This window comes from Lycium ferocissimum, unplaced genomic scaffold, assembly GCF_029784015.1.
Source record: "Lycium ferocissimum isolate CSIRO_LF1 unplaced genomic scaffold, AGI_CSIRO_Lferr_CH_V1 ctg6098, whole genome shotgun sequence".
Lineage (NCBI taxonomy): Eukaryota > Viridiplantae > Streptophyta > Magnoliopsida > Solanales > Solanaceae > Lycium > Lycium ferocissimum.
In genome coordinates this window covers 15,920-37,463 of record NW_026726224.1, presented here as the reverse complement: position 1 = coordinate 37,463, position 21,544 = coordinate 15,920, and the positions used below count along the sequence as shown (strand labels likewise).

General features: G+C 42.3%; 1 long non-coding RNA gene across 1 annotated transcript; it reads left to right on the top strand.

Moving 5' to 3' along the window:
- The first annotated feature begins 10,058 nt into the window (after window positions 1-10,058).
- Window positions 10,059-18,297, top strand: LOC132045178 (uncharacterized). Its single transcript, XR_009412359.1, has 3 exons — window positions 10,059-10,148; window positions 13,713-14,219; window positions 18,076-18,297. It is a non-coding gene; the product is annotated as an uncharacterized LOC132045178 (long non-coding RNA).
- The last annotated feature ends 3,247 nt before the right edge of the window (window positions 18,298-21,544 follow it).

The window sequence follows — 21,544 nt, the reverse complement described above, 5'->3', positions numbered from 1 at the left end:
TTTTTAAGGGAAAAGGGGCCTGGTTTGTCACATATATATGATATACATGAATATACATGTATATTCATGTATATATGGGTATATGGGCGGGGCAAATATGCAAAATTTAACAGGTAGCCAAATTTAAACAATGTCCATTAATTGAGCATTTTAATTATGACCACGTTATAACTAGTTAAAAGTTAATATTTTGCAAAAATGACCTTAATTGAATTAAGCTATGAAATTTGCTATTTAAATTATGGCCATAATTGACGAACTTGCCCACTTGATTATGCAAAAAGACATAACTTGCAATTATGACCTTTATTGATTTAAACCATGGAAATTGGCTATCTCAATTATGGCAAAAATTGTCCAACAAATTGATTATTTCAAATGTAGCCACTATTAGTCATATAACAAACAAATTTATGGAATTAACCACAATTGAACACTCAAATAGTTGTGATAAATTCTAAGAAATTGAACATGCAAAAATTTAAGAATTGAGGGGTAAAAAATGATTAATTCACTTAATTAATTAGACTTCTTGAATTTAAACAGAGTAAAATACTTGCTGATTGATTTCTCATAATTCAAACAACTAAATAAATAATTATTTTAAACTATTTCTTTGATTAGTTTTTAGCAAATGTATCATAATTGTTGCAAATTAATTTCCAAATGATTTATAACATTAAGAATGGTAAAATATTATCTAAATAATTTTATAAAATCATTTTGACTTTAAAAATAGATATTTCCCTCCGTTTAATATTCAAGGACTCTGGGTAATTTAAATAAATTATGGGAGGTCAAAAATTAGGTGTCAACATCTCGTTTATTAGTTTGTTCTGTTTTGGTTGGATGTTTGGACAATCTTTCTTGGTTGGTTTTTCGTATTTTGGATTCTAATAGTGACTAGAATCTTTTTCCCCCTTGTCGGGTTTGTTTTTATCAAACTTTGGTTATGAAATCTATTGGCTTGTTTTGATTTTCTTGAATTTGTTGAACAGGAGAAGTATGATGAAACAGGGGAAGGCGTTTGCCGTTCTCGGATTACGTATGTCGACACGCGATCGTCCAGACGTACCTTTACAACGGTCCCGCTTCGACTGTAAAGAGGTGCGCAGGAGCGGTCAAGGAGAGAGTACGCTATAGCGAACCCTTCTGACGGTGGCCCATCGACCATTTGCGCTCATTAATGAACAATGGCATGCATTTCATGCCCAAATCACTTTCGCAACTAAGAAATTAACCGAGTAGTTCTTCCACACGAACTAGGTCTAATTAGTAACACAACATAATTACACGCTTAGATACCAATTGAAATCATCTAGATACCAATTGAACCCACCGAGATACCAATTTGACCGAAGTAGCATGAATAGAATGAAGGAAGGGAATTTTTCCTAACTGTCCTATAGCCTCCCGTGGATGGGCACGGTCATCTACGTACTATTTCATGAGACTGTACTAGAAATTGCTCTTGCACTTGTGAGACCGGTAACCTAGGCTCTGATACCAACTTGTCACGACCCGTTTTAGGATCGCGCGGGTACCTACCATTCCCTCCTCGGTAGGAAAACCCTTAACCCAAAACAAGATTCATTTGCAATTAAAGAACACGATTCATTATTCTTCAATATAACATAATCCAAATGCGGAAATCAGCCACTATATATATAAAAAAAATTGCGAAAATGTTCACAACAATTTAAGAAATACGACTCTTTCCCATGACCTGGTCTAGACTAGTACAAGAGCGACTAAGACCGAAGACTAAATACAATAATGAATATAAAGACTCAACCTCCATCTATGAATGAGAATGATGGAGGCCTTCAAGATAGGCACCGAGCATCTTCTGGAAAACTCTAATTAATTAATATCCTGAAAACTCTACACCCCAAAAGGGATTTAGTAAGAGTAGTATCAGTGCAACACTAGTACTGATAAGCATCATAAGCCGACAATGGTTAGAACAACATAACGGTAAAAGAATTCACAAACACGCATGGTAGGCGAAACTAAGTCAACAGTACACATCACCTACCACTCGCCTCAACAAATATAAGGTTCTTATTTCCATTAACTCTTCCTTAGGGATTCATTTTCTTAACTACCTTATCACTCACCTTATTGCTCATTTAACATACAATAGACAATTATGCTCAAGTATCACCAGTCAACTATCAGTACAATGTTCACTCTTGTTTTTTAGGAAAGTTCTCTCATCATTCTAGTATTCATTACTCACCCAATCCTAGCAGATCACACACATCCATATTAAGGTCACCTAGCACCACGCTTTCCCCAATCCAAGCTCACATCCTATAGCCATAGCAACTAATCCCAATTATAGCCAATCTGAATCAGTACATCACAATCATATCACAATAAGTCATCACCTATGTTATAGCATCTAACTCAACTGTGCCAAATCTCAGTATAATCAATCCAAACCAGTACATCACAATGGTATCACAACATATCACCTGAAATCAAGGTACAATGCAATATAATAATATATGTATGACGAATGCAATGCATATGAACCTTTGCACAACATGTCCCGGACGGAATAACTCCACATCTAGGTGATCATGGCCCATGACGGACCCGCGAAGTCCATGTACCACTCTCACGATCCTGGTAAAGACCTCAGAAATTGGACACTCAATCATTCCTGGCAAGAAACCTCGAGCAACGTACACTCAATCGTTCCCGGCAAGAAACCTCGGGTAACGGACTCTCATCTTTCTATTACGCTCTCTAGTAGAAATCTCGGAGGCTACACACTCTCACTTACCATCATCAGTACCATAACCATGCAATATCAATGAATCATAGAAATGAGTATGAATACGATGCAATGTAATATCAACAACCAATTTAATCCCAAACAGTACCACCCAGGGCACACAAGTAATATCAATAATAAGGCTACACAATACGCCATAATGGAATCACAATTGTCATCTCAATGTCAATTAGGTAAAGTACCACAATATCATAATCATGATATATCACTTGTCACCAATACCCAATGTCTCAACGTGGCAACGAGCCAATAAGTAAATAGAACAAGATAAGTGAACAACGCAACGGGGTGGCTAGCCCCCAATCATACAACAAGGTCTAACCTAAGACAATATCCAACCCAACTTCATACCCGAAGGTTTACATGCTTTCTCTGACAATATCATCTAATTATACGCTTCGCTAATTGAAGTCTCACCATAAGGTAATCATAAATCTACTACTATCTTAGTAATACATAATAGCCGCTATTTCTTATACGTTATTAATCCAAAGTATCCATCCCAATCTCTGAAATCCTAGATATGAATTTCTATTTCATCTAACACACGTATATGAAAGTCTAACCGGAATCTACCACAAGAGGGAAGCCATAACCTACCTCAGGGCCGAACAGGTGCGCGAATACCCACTTGGATTCCATCTTCGATCTTTGTAGGGAACTTGAAGATCCGAAAGGTCTAGGAACGATGGATACATTCAAGTAAGCAACAATTTAGGAATGTGGGGTCATAGGGGTAAAATCATCATTTCTCAAATAATCATTCTAGATTCTTGATTTATTGCTATTTCATCTCTTTCATGGAAATCAAGGTTTACCTAGGTAAAACTTACCTCACTAATTCACATACATCATTAATAGTATCAAACAAGTGAACCCATTTGAGAAATAAAAATGATTTAGGCTTAGAACTAGTTATTAATCTAATTCTTGCAATAATAAGCCATCCTTGAGTTAATAATTACTCTAGTTCAACATTACCACTCTTATCCAAAGGTCTCACAAGAATTTTGAGAAAGAACCCTCATTTAATGCTTTACCATAATCCTAAATGGTAAAAGAAGAAAAAGGGAGTTAAAGGATATGAAAGGAGGGGTTTAAAGAGGTTACCTTCCCAACATTGAAGTCTCTAGGGCTGGAATTTTCTTTCAGTGGCGGCTGGACATTAGGGTTTGTGAAAAATCATGAAATAAGCTTTTAAATAGGGGTATAACTGCTCGTCAACCGCTCTGGCAGTCTAGCAGCCGCTAAGGCGTGCTTCAGCAAAAATCGCACCGCTGGGGCGTTCTTTTAGAAATTATATAACACCGCTTCGGCGGAGCATACTACCGCTGTTGCGCTGGTACTGGGGTGGAGATACTTTTCTATAATGGCCTAACTGGGCCCAGTGGCCCAAATCCAATATTTTTACACACAATTAGCACGACTGGTCCGAGCAAGTTAGCAATATTTAAGCATAACGATCCGAAGGTGTTTTAAGGGGTCAAGGTCGGGAATTTCCCGAAAATCACGATAACGACAAAACGGGTCATTACATTCATACTTCATTTCTCACCCATTTTGAACTAGAAACACCCCTATATCCCTCCACGGCTGATAGGTTCATCTAAGCTAAGATCCATAAGTTATTGACATGATTTACATCTCGGAAGGTTCGTAGGGATCATGTAATCCTTCTCTTCCTCCTTGTTGTTTATTTAGGAGTTGTTGTAAATTGGATCGAGCTGGAGTTGGTGTTGTTCTAGGTAATTTAAGGTAATATTTCCTTCCTTTTTCATGTAATTTGACATACCCAAGTCTTAGCTAAGTTGTTAGAAGCAAAGTACAAGGTTCGTCGGAGTTCTATATTTTTTGTGGCTGGGATTAGTTGAGGATTTGTGTGGTGATGTTGTTCTTGTTGTTTGAACATGAGAAATGTAAGAGAAATATGGGAAATTCTATCCGATTCATTATCAGATGAGCTCGCCACTCGATATTGTTACACCCCTCATTTTCGTAGTAGTAGAACCTATGGTTTTCTAGTCGGGTATGCCTTTGGAATAGAGACCCGAGCTTGAGTTTGGAGGTAGAAAGTGTTTTGCCCCGTGTACAAAGGTACCAGTAGGTATTCCTGGCAATTTATAGAGTTAGAAGTTGAATGAATCGAATCGACGCGATCTGAACTAAATCAGAGAAAATCTGCAGACACCAGTCATCGTCAACGGGTCGTTGACATGGTCGATAGACCGTTGATGTGCGACATCGACAGGGTTCCGCAGCCTTGCATCTGCAGGCATAGGTCGACGGACCGTCGACGGGTCGTCGACCCGCACCGCTGTAGCCTTTTTAATTCCGAGTATAAATATGTAGTTCACGACTTATTTCTCATTTTCCTCCATTCCAAGTCAGAGAAAAATTCTAATATTTCTCTCCCAATATTTCCTATCATATTAGTGAAGATTTGACAAGACCCGAACCCCGTAAACCCAAGCTTGTGAAGAAAAAGGTTGTTTCTAGGGTTTCTTCAAGGTTGTGAAGCTTAGGAAGTTGAAGTTGAAGTGATTCTTTAGAATCTTAGACCCCTCAAGGTATGTAAATTATTTCTACCCTTGTATTTGAATTAATTATCAAGAGTTTTAGTGATTCTAAGTAAAGAGAGGGTATTTGTGGAAGTGGTAAGTTGATGAAGGGTGCTATAGTGATTTGGGGTTATTTTAAGAGATGATTGGAAATGGGTTTAAGTATATTTTGATATATATGTTTTGTCATTGTGTTGTGGGTATTGTGGATGATGTTGGATCAAATGAGAAGTTGAAGAGTTGTAAGCTTACAAAGGAAATCATTGTCTATAATTCGTTAAACTTTGTATGCATTTGAGGATGGTTAGTAAGCGAGGTAAATAGTCTAACTAAGGCCTATGTTATCTTGATTGTAGACTTGCAAGTTCAAGAGGTGGAGGTTGGGCGATTTGAGATACATTAAGGTATGTTAAGGCTATCCTTTCTTTCCTTTGGCATGATCCTATGATATGAGCCAACAAGCGAGTAAGCGAGCTTCCATATTACTCTACACTTAGAAGCATTAGAAGTACTTCAGTCTTTGATGTTCATGTACCTCGTTTATGAGTGTTTCTTCTGTTCATGGGTCCAGTTTTATGTAGTCAGTTCTATGCATACAGTTTATTCATGCATTACATTCGTTATATATTTATGCACATTGACCCGTGACCAGAAGGCGTTATATACGCGAATATTAAATAAGTATGAGAAGAAAGATAGGCACTATACACACATCACTACTAATCAGGATGTACGTACCGCAGCAATGTATATGATAATAGTCGCAGAGAGGCCGATATGAAATGAGAAGAGAGACAGGTATTATATACGCACATATATATAGATGTATGACCTTCATTGATAGGCATGAGCATGCATATTATGTACCCATAGTGGCATTGTCAGTTACACAGATTTACGCAGATATATACAAATACTAGTTCATACAAGTACATGCAGATAGGCATTTCAGCTTACGAGTTCAGATCTTATTCATGATTCTTATATATATATATATATATATATATATATATATATATATTGATAGGCATGAGCATGCATATTATGTACCCATAGTGGCATTGTCAGTTACACAGATTTACGCAGATGTATACAAATACTAGTTCATACAAGTACATGCAGATAGACATTTCAGCTTACGAGTTCAGATCTTATTCATGATTCTTATATATATATATATATATGTTGTTCTTATGCCTTTCATACTCAGTACATTATCCGTACTGACTCCCGTTGCTCGGGAGGCTGCGTTCATGCCCACGGTGTACGGAGTAGACGGACGGGTGGTCCCGGCTCGCAGGACCTCTATATCTAGCGCGTGGTCGGTGCGCTCCATTTGATCCGGTCTTGCGATCGAGTTTTGGGTATGCCACCCTTTTGAGATGTATATGCATATGGGTATGACGGGGCCCTGTCCCGTCCTTTCTACAATAGCTTCCATTCCAGTAGAGGTTTGTAGACAATTGTATGTATTAGTCAGATGAGGTAGCCTTGTCGGCTTCTATTATTTTGTGTATAGTATATGTAGCAGCCTAGCTGGCTTGCACTCTTCCTTCAGCATATTTATGTATATACAGATTATTCAGAGTTCATGATGTCGCCTATTTATGAGATCAGTTTAAGTCATTATATGGGCCCTTGATGTTCAGTAAGATCTAGATATGAGTATAGGGGTGTTTGGTCGCTAGAGGTCAGACACTGGTCACGGTTTATCGGTTTGGGTCATGACAGAAGTGACATCGGAAAGCGGATTCGCCCTAGGGTTGTCTACAGACCGTGTCTAGTAGAGTCTTGTTTATGGGCGTGTTGTGGGCCACACTTATAAACAGGAGGCAACAGGACATTTAGGATGATGTCATTCCTTCTCTCTTAGATTGTGCGATAGAGCCATGTGTTAAGTGTTTGCTTCTGATGAATTGTTCTGATTTAAGCGATGCCCGCAAGAAGTTACAGCTGCCCAGAAGGGCAAGAGAGCGACAGGTGAGGCCACTAGCTGCACTCGGCAAGCTATGAGGGCTCAGGATGAGATTTAGAGTGAGAGGCCGTCTGAGACATTGCATACCCCGCCTCCCAACTTTTGCCCTCGATTCCCCGGCCCAGGATGCGGCCGGGCCAGGATGTGCGGGATGCTGTACGGTTGTTGACCAGATTAGTAGCTGCCCAGGCTCAGCGGTAGGGAGTTGGTGTTGACCAGGCAGATAGGATTGGCAGTTCGAGGGTTAAGACCTTCCTTGGGTTAGGACCTCCAGAGTTTTTCGTGATAAAGCAAAATATGGACCCCCGAGATTTTATTGATGGTATACATAGGACCTTGAGGGTTATGCACGCGGATGAGGTCGAGTCTGTGGAGTTGGCTTCGTATAGGCTCCGCGATATTGCAGTACAGTGGTATCAGACTTGGGAGTTATCTAGGGGAGAGAATACCCCTCCAGCTGTGTGGCGAGAGTTCTCGGATGCTTTTATTTGCCATTATCTACCTCCTGAGGTCAGGCGAGCCCGAGCAGATAGATTTCTACGTATTGAGCAGGGCAGTATGAGTGTCCAGGAGTATTGCGTGTATTTTGATTCTATGGCCAGATATGCTCCAGCCATGGTGGCTGAGATGGAGGACAGAGTTCATCGTTTTGTCATGGGGGTCTAGGGCCACATACGATAGATGTTTGTATGATAGTTCGCATTACGGCCCGACATGGATATCTCTCGTATACAGGCATATGCACAGAATCTGAAAGATCGCGAGCGTCAGAGGAGGACAGTGTTACACCCCGGAAAAATTTTGTGTTACCGAGACTACAGACGACTTAGTATGGGCTCAGGGAAGAATAAAGATATACAAGGATTAGGGATGAAGATTCTGTTATATATGTATAAGAATAACATATAGATGACAGTGGAGGCCATATGGTGTAAGTTGGTTAATACGTTACTTGACAAATAGCCCTCGCAACCGTAAGTTAAGGTGGGGCCCACATATTAGGATTTTATAAAGGGCATATGACAAGTTATATGAATAGTACATAGGAAGTTTATCAAGTATTAAGAGGGACACTTAAGCCAAATATGAGCATAAGCACTCCAAAAGGATGATTTAAGGATACATTTTCGGGTGATCTAGCTTTACGAGGTCAACACACCATTATAGGTTGCAAATTTGGGAAAACACAAAAAATGAAAGTTGCAGATAATTGAAATACATTTCCAACCATAGGTCGTGGGCCTTCATGCAACATAGGGGTAAAAAGTTATGGATGTTTTAAGGAGGAAAGGTCAAACTGGCAGTGGGCTCGGCCCAACTTGGGCTCCAAGTCGGGGCGTGCCCGCTTCCTTGGCTATTTAAGGAAAATTTTCACCCATTATCTTCCTCATTTCATGCCAAAAGATCTAGAATATTTTAGAGAGAGAGTGAGGAGAGTTAGAGAGATAAAGCAAGGATTCGATCAAGTTCGAGGCCCCGAATCCCGAGGCTCGTGAAGGATAAAGTGTAATACGAGTTGTCGTCATCGTTTCAAGCTAAATATTGAGCTTGGGGGATGATATTTTCTTGGTTGAGCTGCTGCTAAGGTATGTATTATTTTCTCATCTTTGTTATTGAGATGATTACGTGGAGATTTAACGGATCAAAGTGTTAGAAATATAGTTATAATTATCATATACCCAATATTAAGGCGTTGTAGTTTAGGGGCTGTTTTGGATAGAATTGTAAGATGAGTTTAGTCATATTATTGTTGTAAATTGTTAGATTTGTTGTTTTTGGTTATTAGCTTAATTTGGAATTGTTGGGTTGGTAGGATTATAGAGGAGATGCTGTCCAAATCCCGTTAGGCGACAAAATAAATGATTAGTTAGAATAATCTTGTTGGCCTAGTCTTAATCCCTCTATTGTTGATGGTATTTTAGTTGACTAAGCTTGGGAAGGGACTCGAGGATTAGCTTGAGGCGTAAATAAGGTATGTAAGGCTAACCCTTCTTTCATACTTTGGCATGATCCCTTTTATATGACTCCTAAAGAACGTAAAACATAAGTACTCTATTCTTATTTGGATTTGGAGTCGATATCCAATGTCTTGTTTTGTTCATGCTATACTCTTGTTGATAATTCGAAGGAAGCTTCTGCGATACATTACACTTACATATTCACTACAAAGCAAATGGTAAATGAAGGAAACTCTAAAACTTGTCCTCAAAATCTCTCCAAAGGGAGTTGTAATAGAAACCACTCTGAAAGGGGCGCAACGTTTTGTAACTTCATTACATATTCATACTATATATCATATGTATTGTTATTGTTCCACCTGATCAGCTGGATTATGATATTCTTAAGCCGGAAGCGGCTGCCCGAAGGGGCCATCATGACTACGCCGGAAGCGGCCGTCCGAAGGGACTATTGTGTTATTAGCCGGAAGCGGCTACGAATAGGATATTCTATATTTATATTGTGTATGCTAGAATTTGTGTAAGGGACCATATGACATGGTTCAAAGTGCTGTTCCAAGTTACTCCCAGGTTGCTTTCTAAACTTGATTACTGTTACGCTTTTCCTTGTTTTATGATTCAGTATTGCCTTACATATTCTGTACTGACCCCCTTTCTTCGGGGGCTGCGCTTCATGCCCGCAGGTTCAGGGATGCGGTTAGACGATCCAGCCACCTAGGAGGAGTCGCATTGAGAGTCGACTCTCCACTTGCTTCGGAGACGTTCTGTTTTTCGTATAATTTTGTTTGTATACATTATGGGTAAGACGGGGCCCTGTCCCATCACTTATGCACGGTCATACTCTTCTAGTAGTCTGCGGATAGCGTGGGCGTCATGGGTACTGTTTGGCATTGCCGGCCATTGTTTTGTTGGACAAAAGTATCGGCAGCCTCGTTGGCTTGCCTTGTGATATGTTACATATATATAAGTGTGTTTTGAGATGTTTTAAGTTACAGATGGACTTTGGCATTCTATTTATAGCTGTCAAACTTAGTTAAATAGACCCTATTGAATGCCATGTTTGAGTACACGTAACATAAGTTGGGTTATCGGGCAGGTTAAGCTCGGTCACTCGTCATGGCCCTAGGTTTGGTCGTGACAAAAGTGGTATCGTAGCAGCTTCGCCCCTCGGCATGTCCGCAGACGGTGTCTAGTAGAGTCTTGTTTATCGGTGTGTTGTGCACCACATCTATAAACAGGAGGCTACGGGACATTACTAGGGTGTCATTCCTTCTTTCATGTTAGAGATCGTGTGAATAGAGCTGTGTCATAAGTGAACTCCTTAATCTAATAATCTTGTATGATTTCAGTGATGACTAGGAAGAGTAAAGCGACAGCAACCCAGAAGGGAAAATCAGTTGAGGGTGAGGCAGTTAGCCAAGCCCCCAGGTCCACCAAAGCTCAGACTCATACTGGGATACACATTCAGTCCCAGAGTTCTCCTACTTCCCCACCTCCGAGGGAGCTCGGAGGGCACCGATCCAGCCCGGCTCCAACACCGGTACACTCGTACCTCCGGTCCCTCGCCCGGATGCTCGTGGTCGGGAGATGAGAGAGATGAGAGATGCTATTCATTTGTTGACTCAGATACTTGCTACCCGAGGGGCGGACGATAGATCGGGGTCATGAGTATCCGGACAGGTCGCTAGTGCCAGGGCCCGAGATTTTCTTACATTAGATCCCCCAGAGTTTAAGGGCACGGACCCTAATGCTGATCCTCAGGAGTTCACAGATAGTATGCAACGTACTTTAGATGTAATGAAGGCGTCAACTACAGAATCTGTTGAGTTAGCTACTTATAGATTGCAGGGTATAGCGATTAATTGGTTTCAGTCATGGATATTATCAAGGGTTAAGGATGCTCTTCCGCCGACTTGGCAGGAATTCTCAGATGCCTTCTTGCGCCGTTATATGCCACCCGAGTTGAGGCGGGCAAGGGTTGATAGGTTCCTTAAACGCTTCGTGCAGTAGTATGTACGTTAGAGAGTATAGTGTGGAGTTTGATTCTTTAGCCGCATATGCCCCTTCTATTGTGCAGAAATGGAAGATAGAGTTCACCGATACGTGATGGGATTAGAGCCAGGGTTACAGGAGGCTTGTATGGCAGTAGCGATGCAGCCAGGTATGGATATAGCTCGTATTCAGGCTTATGCCTAGGGGTCAGAGGATCGCAGGCACCAACGAGAGGCTATCTCGGAGCAGGGTAGTAGTCAGCCCAAGAGGGCTAGGTCAGAGGGTCAGTATAGAGGTTCCATTAGCGAGAGCAGACTCCAGTATAGTGCACCTCTGCAGTTTCGAGGATCTCAGCAGGGTAGGGAGACTTCCCTTAAGCAGAGACAGAGTTCTTATGCATCGGGTTCTCAGCAGCAGGTGGAGTCAGAGTAGGAGGTGATGCCCCCTCCTCAATGTGCGACTTGTGGGAAACTTCATGTAGGACGGTGTCGTCAGGGGGTATGCTATACTTGTGGTGATCCGGGGCACTATGCTAGAGATTGCCCACAAAGAGTGGGTACTATTGTTCCTGAGAATTCGGTAGCGATCGTCACCCTCGGTGAGAGCCCCGTAGAGATAGGACCCCGTACTTCTTTCGCCGAGGTAGGGGCGGAGGGGAGCATCTAGCTCCGATACTGGGGTGCATCGTATCTATGTTCTAGGTGGGAGACCGGGTCCAGAGACACCGCAGGATGCACCATCAGGTATACCCTTCTTTAGATTATTTATTGATGGATTTAATCTATATACGAACTATCCCTTACCACTATGACATGATGTATTACAACATAAGTTAGAATACAAGCATAGGAGTTAATGGGGTAAATCGTCGTGTTACCGAGACTGCAGACGACTTAGTATAGGCTCAGGGAGAGTAAAGATATACAAGGATTAGGGATGAAGATTCTGTTATATATGTATAAGAATAACATATAGATGACAGTGGAGGCCATATGGTGTAAGTTGGTTAATACGTTACTTGACAAATAGCCCTCGTAACCGTAAGTTAAGGTGGGGCCCACATGTCGGGATTTTATAAAGGGCATATGACAAGTTATATGAATAGTACATAGGAAGTTTAGCAAGTCTTAAGAGGGACACTTAAGCCAAATATGAGCATAAGCACTCCAAAAGGATGATTTAAGGATACGTTTTCGGGTGATCTAGCTTTACGAGGCCAACACACCATTATACGTTGAGAATTTGGGAAAACACAAAAAATGAAAGTTGTAGATAATTGAAATACCTTTCCAACCATAGGTCGTGGGCCTTCATGCGACATAGGGATAAAAAGTTATGGACGTTTTAAGGAGGAAAGGTCAAACCGGCAGTGGGCTCGGCCCAACCCGACTCCAAGTCGGGTCAGGCCCACTTCCTTGGCTATTTAAGGAAAATTTTCACCCATTATCTTCCTCATTTCATGCCAAAAGATCTAGAATATTTTAGAGAGAGAGAGTGAGGAGAGTTAGAGAGATAAAGCAAGGATTCGATCAAGTTCGAGGCCCCGAATCCCGAGGCTCGTGAAGGATAAAGTGTAATACGAGTTGTCGTCGTCGTTTCAAGCTAAATATTGAGCTTGGGGGATGATATTTTCGTGGTTGAGCTGCTGCTAAGGTATGTATTATTTTCTCATCTTTGTTATTGAGATGATTACGTGGAGATTTAACGGATTAAAGTGTTAGAAATATAGTTATAATTATCGTATACCGAATATTAAGGCGTTGTGGTTTAGGGGCTGTTTTGGATAGAATTGTAAGATGAGTTTAGTCATATTATTGTTGTAAATTGTTAGATTTGTTGTTGTTGTTGGTTATTAGCTTAATTTGGAATTGTTGGGTTGGTAGGATTATAGAGGAGATGCTGTCCAAATCCCGTTAGGCGACAGAATAAATGATTAGTTAGAATAATCTTGTTGGCCTAGTCTTAATCCCTATATTGTTGATGGTATTTTAGTTGACTAAGCTCGGGAAGGGACTCGAGGATTAGCTTGAGGCGTAAATAAGGTATGTAAGGCTAACCCTTCTTTCATACTTTGGCATGATCCCTTTTATATGACTCCTAAAGAACGTAAAACATAAGTACTCTATTCTTAGTTGGATTTGGAGTCGATATCCAATGTCTTGTTTCGTTCATGCTATACTCTTGTTGATAATTCGAAGGAAGCTTCTGCGATACATTATACTTACATGTTCACTACAAAGCAAATGGTAAATGAAGGAAACTCTAAAACTTGTTCTCAAAATCTCTCCAAAGGGAGTTGTAATAGAAACCACTCTGAAAGGGGTGCAACGTTTTGTAACTTCATTACATATTCATACTGTATATCATATGTATTGTTATTGTTCCACCTGATCAGCTGGATTATGATATTCTTAAGCCGGAAGCGGCTGCCCGAAGGGGCCACCCTAGCTAAGCCGGAAGCGGCTGCCCGAAGGGGCCATCATGACTACGCCGGAAGCGGCCGTCCGAAGGGACTATTGTGTTATTAGCCGGAAGCGGCTACGAGTAGGATATTCTATATTTATATTGTGTATGCTAGAATTTGTGTAAGGGACCATATGACATGGTTCAAAGTGCTGTTCCAGGTTACTCCCAGGTTGCTTTCTAAACTTGCTTACTGTTACGCTTTTCCTTGTTTTATGATTCAATATTGCCTTACATATTCAGTACATATTCCGTACTGACCCCCTTTCTTCGGGGGCTGCGTTTCATGCCCGCAGGTTCAGGGATGCGGTTAGACGATCCAGCCACCTAGGAGGAGTCAGCATTGAGAGTCAGACAGCTCCACTTGCTTCGAGACTATTCTCGTTTTGGTATAATTTTGTTTGTATACATTATGGGTACGACGGGGCCCTGTCCCATCACTTATGCACTGTCGTACTCTTCTAGTAGTCTACGGACAGTGTGGGTGTCATGGATACTGTTTGGCCGTGCCGGCCATTGTTTTTGTTGTACAGAAGTATAGGCAGCCTCGTTGCTTGCCTTGTGATATGTTACGTATATATAAGTATGTTTTGAGATGTTTTGAGTTACAGATGGACTTTGGTATTCTATTTACAGCTTTCAAACTTAGTTAAATAGACCCTATTGAATGCCATGTTTGAGTACAGGTAACATAAGTTGGGTTATCAGGCAAGTTAAGCTCGGTCACTCGTCATGGCCCTAGGTTGGGTCGTGACAAAAGTGGTATCAGAGCAGTTCAGTCCTCGGCATGTCCGCAGACGGTGTCTAGTAGAGTCTTGTTTATCGGTGTGTTGTGCACCACATCTATAAACAGGAGGCTACGAGACATTAATAGGGTGTCATTCCTTCTTTCATGTTAGAGATCGTGCGAATAGAGCTGTGTCATAAGTGAAGTCCTTAATCTAATAATCTTGTATGATTTCAGCGATGACTAGGAAGAGTAAAGCGACAGCAACCCAGAAGGGCAAATCAGTTGAGGGTGAGGCAGTTAGCCAAGCCCCCAGGTCCACCAGAGCTCAGACTCATACTGGGATACACATTCAGTCCCAGAGTTCTCCTACTTCCCCACCTCCGAGGAGGCTCAGAGGGGCACCCGATCCAGGCCCCGGCTCCAACACCGACTGTACCTCCGGTCCCTCGGCCGGATGCTCGGGGTCGTCGAGATGAGAGAGATGAGAGATGCTATCCATTTGTTGACTCGGATACTTGCTACCCGGCCGGACGACAGGATAGGGGTCATGAGTATCCAGATAGGGCTGCTAGTGCCAGGGCCCGAGATTTTCTTACATTAGATCCCCCAGAGTTTAAGGGCACGGACCCTAATGCTGATCCTCAGGAGTTCATAGATAGTATGCAGCGTACTTTAGATGTGATGAAGGCGTCAGCTACAGAATCTGTTGAGTTAGCTGCTTATAGATTGCAGGGTATAGCGATTAATTGGTTTCAGTCATGGAGATTATCGAGGGGTAGGGATGCTCTTCCGCCGACTTGGCAGGAATTCTCAGATGCCTTCTTGCGCCATTATATGCCACCCGAGTTGAGGCGGGCAAGGGTTGATAGGTTCCTTAGCCTGCAGCAAGGTAGTATGTCTGTTAGAGAGTATAGTGTGGAGTTTGATTCTTTAGCTAGATATGCCCTTCTATTGTGCAGGAAATGGAAGATAGAGTTCACCGATACGTGATGGGATTAGAGCCAGGGTTGCAGGAGGCTTGTATGGCAGTAGCGATGCAGCCAGGTATGGATATAGCTCGTATTCAGGCTTATGCTCAGGGGTCAGAGGATCGTAGGCGCCAGCGAGAGGCTATCTCGGAGCAGAGTAGTAGTCAGCCCAAGAGGGCTAGGTCAGAGGGTCAGTATAGAGGGTTCCACTAGCGAGAGCAGACCCCGATATAGTGCACCTCTGCAGTTTCGAGGATCTCAGCGGGGTAGGGAGACTTCCCTAGGCGAGAGACGAGTTCTTATGCATCGGGTTCTCAGCAGCAGGTGGGGTCAGGGCAGGAGGTGATGCCCCCTCCTCGATGTGCGACTTGTGGGAAACGTCATGTAGGACGGTGTCGTCAGGGTGTATGCTATACTTGTGGTGATCCGGGGCACTATGCTAGAGATTGCCCACAAAGAGTGGGTAGTATTGTTCCTGAGAATTCGGTAGCAGCATCGTCACCCTCAGTGAGAGCCCCGAGATAGGACCCCACTTCTTCCGCCGAGGTAGGGGCGGAGGTGGAGCATCTAGCTCCGATCGGGCCGCATCGTATCTATGCTCTAGGTGGGAGACCGGGTCCAGAGACACCGGGATGCACCATCAGTATACCCTTCTTCAGATTATTTATTGATGGATTTAAGCTATATACGAACTATCCCTTACCACTATGACATGATGTATTACAACATAAGTTAGAATACAAGCATAGGAGTTAATGGGGTAAATCGAGACAAAAGACTTAGTGAAAAACTTAGTTGAAACCTTAAGGGGGAAGTGCCCATAGCATAGCAAGACCATAGCTATAAATCGGAACTAGGGTAAACAAATAGAAGGCTACCCTTGATATGTAACCTTTTAGTTATTATAACATGATACTGGCGGTATTAGATACGATTCATTTGACCTTAAATAGTACCGTCATGCTTTACTCTATCGTTTAACTATCCATAAAACTTCTATAAGTTACATATTTCCAACATTCGAGGAGGAATGTTCCTAATGGGGGAAGGATGTTACACCCTGGAAAAATTTCGTGTTACCGAGACTGTAGACGACTTAGTATGGGCTCAGGGGAGAGTAAAGATATACAAGGATTAGGGATGAAGATTCTGTTATATATGTATAAGAATAACATATAGATGACAGTGGAGGCCATATGGTGTAAGTTGGTTAATACGTTACTTGACAAATAGCCCTCGTAACCGTAAGTTAAGGTGGGGCCCACATGTTGGGATTTTATAAAGGGCATATGACAAGTTATATGAATAGTACATAGGAAGTTTAGCAAGTCTTAAGAGGGACACTTAAGCCAAATATGAGCATAAGCACTCCAAAAGGATGATTTAAGGATACGTTTTCGGGTGATCTAGATTTACGAGGCCAACACACCATTATACGTTGAGAATTTGGGAAAACACAAAAAATGAAAGTTGTAGATAATTGAAATACCTTTCCAACCATAGGTCGTGGGCCTTCATGCGACATAGGGATAAAAAGTTATGGACGTTTTAAGGAGGAAAGGTCAAACTGGCAGTGGGCTCGGCCCAACCCGACTCCAAGTCGGGTCAGGCCCACTTCCTTGGCTATTTAAGGAAAATTTTCACCCATTATCTTCCTCATTTCATGCCAAAAGATCTAGAATATTTTAGAGAGAGAGTGAGGAGAGTTAGAGAGATAAAGCAAGGGTTCGATCAAGTTCGAGGCCCCGAATCCCGAGGCTCGTGAAGGATAAAGTGTAATACGAGTTGTCGTCGTCGTTTCAAGCTAAATATTGAGCTTGGGGGATGATATTTTCGTGGTTGAGCTGCTGCTAAGGTATGTATTATTTTCTCATCTTTGTTATTGAGATGATTACGTGGAGATTTAACGGATTAAAGTGTTAGAAATATAGTTATAATTATCGTATACCGAATATTAAGGCGTTGTGGTTTAGGGGCTGTTTTGGATAGAATTGTAAGATGAGTTTAGTCATATTATTGTTGTAAATTGTTAGATTTGTTGTTGTTGTTGGTTATTAGCTTAATTTGGAATTGTTGGGTTGGTAGGATTATAGAGGAGATGCTGTCCAAATCCCGTTAGGCGACAAAATAAATGATTAGTTAGAATAATCTTGTTGGCCTAGTCTTAATCCCTATATTGTTGATGGTATTTTAGTTGACTAAGCTCGGGAAGGGACTCGAGGATTAGCTTGAGGCGTAAATAAGGTATGTAAGGCTAACCCTTCTTTCATACTTTGGCATGATCCCTTTTATATGACTCCTAAAGAACGTAAAACATAAGTACTCTATTCTTAGTTGGATTTGGAGTCGATATCCAATGTCTTGTTTCGTTCATGCTATACTCTTGTTGATAATTCGAAGGAAGCTTCTGCGATACATTATACTTACATGTTCACTACAAAGCAAATGGTAAATGAAGGAAACTCTAAAACTTGTTCTCAAAATCTCTCCAAAGGGAGTTGTAATAGAAACCACTCTGAAAGGGGTGCAACGTTTTGTAACTTCATTACATATTCATACTGTATATCATATGTATTGTTATTGTTCCACCTGATCAGCTGGATTATGATATTCTTAAGCCGGAAGCGGCTGCCCGAAGGGGCCACCCTAGCTAAGCCGGAAGCGGCTGCCCGAAGGGGCCATCATGACTACGCCGGAAGCGGCCGTCCGAAGGGACTATTGTGTTATTAGCCGGAAGCGGCTACGAGTAGGATATTCTATATTTATATTGTGTATGCTAGAATTTGTGTAAGGGACCATATGACATGGTTCAAAGTGTTGTTCCAGTTACTCCCGGGTTGCTTTCTAAACTTGCTTACTTGTTACGCTTTTCCTTGTTTTATGATTCGGTATTGCCTTACATATTCGTACATATTCCGTACGACCTCCTTTCTTCGGGGGCTGCGTTTCATGCCCGCAGTTCAGGGATGCGGTTAGACGATCCAGCCACCTAGGAGGAGTCAGCATTGAGAGTCAGACAGCTCCACTTGCTTCGGAGACTGTTCCTGTTTTGGTATAATTTTGTTTGTATACATTATGGGTACGACGGGGCCCTGTCCCGTCACTTATGCACGGTCATACTCTTCTAGTAGTCTGCGGACAGCGTGGGTGTCATGGGTACTGTTTGGCCTTGCCGGCCATTGTTTTGTTGTACAGAAGTATCGGCAGCCTCGTTGGCTTGCCTTGTGATATGTTACATATATATAAGTATGTTTTGAGATGTTTTGAGTTACAGATGGACTTTGGTATTCTATTTACAGCTTTCAAACTTAGTTAAATAGACCCTATTGAATGCCATGTTTGAGTACAGGTAACATAAGTTGGGTTATCGGGCAGGTTAAGCTCGGTCACTCGTCATGGCCCTAGGTTGGGTCGTGACAAAAGTGGTATCAGAGCAGTTCAGTCCTCGGCATGTCCGCAGACGGTGTCTAGTAGAGTCTTGTTTATCGGTGTGTTGTGCACCACATCTATAAACAGGAGGCTACGAGACATTAATAGGGTGTCATTCCTTCTTTCATGTTAGAGATCGTGCGAATAGAGCTGTGTCATAAGTGAAGTCCTTAATCTAATAATCTTGTATGATTTCAGTGATGACTAGGAAGAGTAAAGCGACAGCAACCCAGAAGGGCAAATCAGTTGAGGGTGAGGCAGTTAGCCAAGCCCCCAGGTCCACCAAAGCTCAGACTCATACTGGGATACATATTCAGTCCCAGAGTTCTCCTACTTCCCCACCTCCGGAGGAGCTCAGAGGGGCACCTGATCCAGCCCCAGCTCCAACACCAGTACCTGTACCTCCAGTCCCTCAGCCGGATGCTCAGGGTCAGGAGATGAGAGAGATGAGAGATGCTATCCATTTGTTGACTCAGATACTTGCTACCCAGGCTGGACGATAGGATAGGGGTCATGAGTATCCAGATAGGGCTGCTAGTGCCAGGGCCCGAGATTTTCTTACATTAGATCCCCCAGAGTTTAAGGGCACGGACCCTAATGCTGATCCTCAGGAGTTCATAGATAGTATGCAGCGTACTTTAGATATGATGAAAGCGTCAGCTACAGAATCTATTGAGTTAGCTGCTTGTAGATTGCAGGGTCTAGCGATTAATTGGTTTCAGTCATGGATATTATCAAGGGTTAAGGATGCTCTTCCGCCGACTTGGCAGGAATTCTCAGATGCCTTCTTGCGCCGTTATATACCACCCGAGTTGAGGCGGGCAAGGGTTGATAGGTTCCTTAGCCTGCAGCAGGGTAGTATGTCTGTTAGAGAGTATAGTGTGGAGTTTGATTCTTTAGCCAGATATGCCCCTTCTATTGTGCAGGAAATGGAAGATAGAGTTCACCGATACGTGATGGGATTAGAGCCAGGGTTGCAGGAGGCTTGTATGGCAGTAGCGATGCAGCCAGGTATGGATATAGCTCGTATTCAGGCTTATGCCCAGGGGTCAGAGGGATCGTAGGCACCGGCGAGAGGCTATCTCGGAGCGGGGTAGTAGTCGGCCCAAGAGGGCTAGGTCGGAAGGTCGGTATAGAGGTTCCACTAGCGAGAGCGGACCCGATAGTGCACCTCTCAGCTTTCGAGGATCTCAGCGGGGTAGGGAGACTTTCCTTAGGCAGAGATAGAGTTCTTATGCATCGGGTTCTCAGCAGCAGGTGGGGTCAGGGCAGGAGGTGATGACCCCTCCTCGATGTGCGACTTGTGGGAAACTTCATGTAGGACGGTGTCGTCAGGGTGTATGCTATACTTGTGGTGATCCGGGGCACTATGCTAGAGATTGCCCACAAAGAGTGGGTACTATTGTTCCTGAGAATTCGGCAGCAACATCGTCACCCTCAGTGAGAGCCCCAGAGATAGGACCCCAGACTTCTTTCAGTCGAGGTAGGGGCAGAGGTGGAGCATCTAGCTCCAGTACTGGGGTGCATCGTATCTATGCTCTAGGTGGGAGACCGGGTCCAGAGACACCGCAGGATGCACCATCAGGTATACCCTTCTTTAGATTATTTATTGATGGATTTAAGCTATATACGAACTATCCCTTACCACTATGACATGATGTATTACAACATAAGTTAGAATACAAGCATAGGAGTTAATGGGGTAAATCGAGACAAAAGACTTAGTGAAAAACTTAGTTGAAACCTTAAGGGGGGAAGTGCCCATAGCATAGCAAGACTATAGCTATAAATCGGAACTACGGTAAACGAATAGAAGACTACCCTTGATATGTAACCTTTTAGTTATTATAACATGATACTGGCGGTATTAGATACGATTAATTTGACCTTAAATAGTACCGTCATGCTTTACTCTATTGTTTAACTATCCATAAAACTTCTATAAGTTACATATTTCCAACATTCGAGGACGAATGTTCCTAAGGGGGGAAGGATGTTACACCCCGGAAAAATTTCGTGTTACCGAGACTGCAGACGACTTAGTATGGGCTCAGGGGAGAGTAAAGATATACAAGGATTAGGGATGAAGATTCTGTTATATATGTATAAGAATAACATATAGATGACAGTGGAGGCCATATGGTGTAAGTTGGTTAATACGTTACTTGACAAATAGCCCTCGTAACCGTAAGTTAAGGTGGGGCCCACATGTTGGGATTTTATAAAGGGCATATGACAAGTTATATGAATAGTACATAAGAAGTTTAGCAAGTCATAATAGGGACACTTAAGCCAAATATGAGCATAAGCACTCCAAAAGGATGATTTAAGGATACGTTTTCGGGTGATCTAGCTTTACGAGGCCAACACACTATTATAGGTTGAGAATTTGGGAAAACACAAAAAATGAAAGTTGTAGATACTTGAAATACCTTTCCAACCATTGGTCTTGGGCCTTCATGCGACATAGGGATAAAAAGTTATGGATGTTTTAAGGAGGAAAGGTCAAACTGGGCGCGTGGGTTCGGCCCAACCCGACTCCAAGTCGGGTAAGGCCCGCTTCCTTGGCTATTTAAGGAAACTTTTCACCCATTATCTTCCTCATTTCATGCCAAAAGATCTAGAATATTTTAGAGAGAGAGTGAGGAGAGTTAGAGAGATAAAG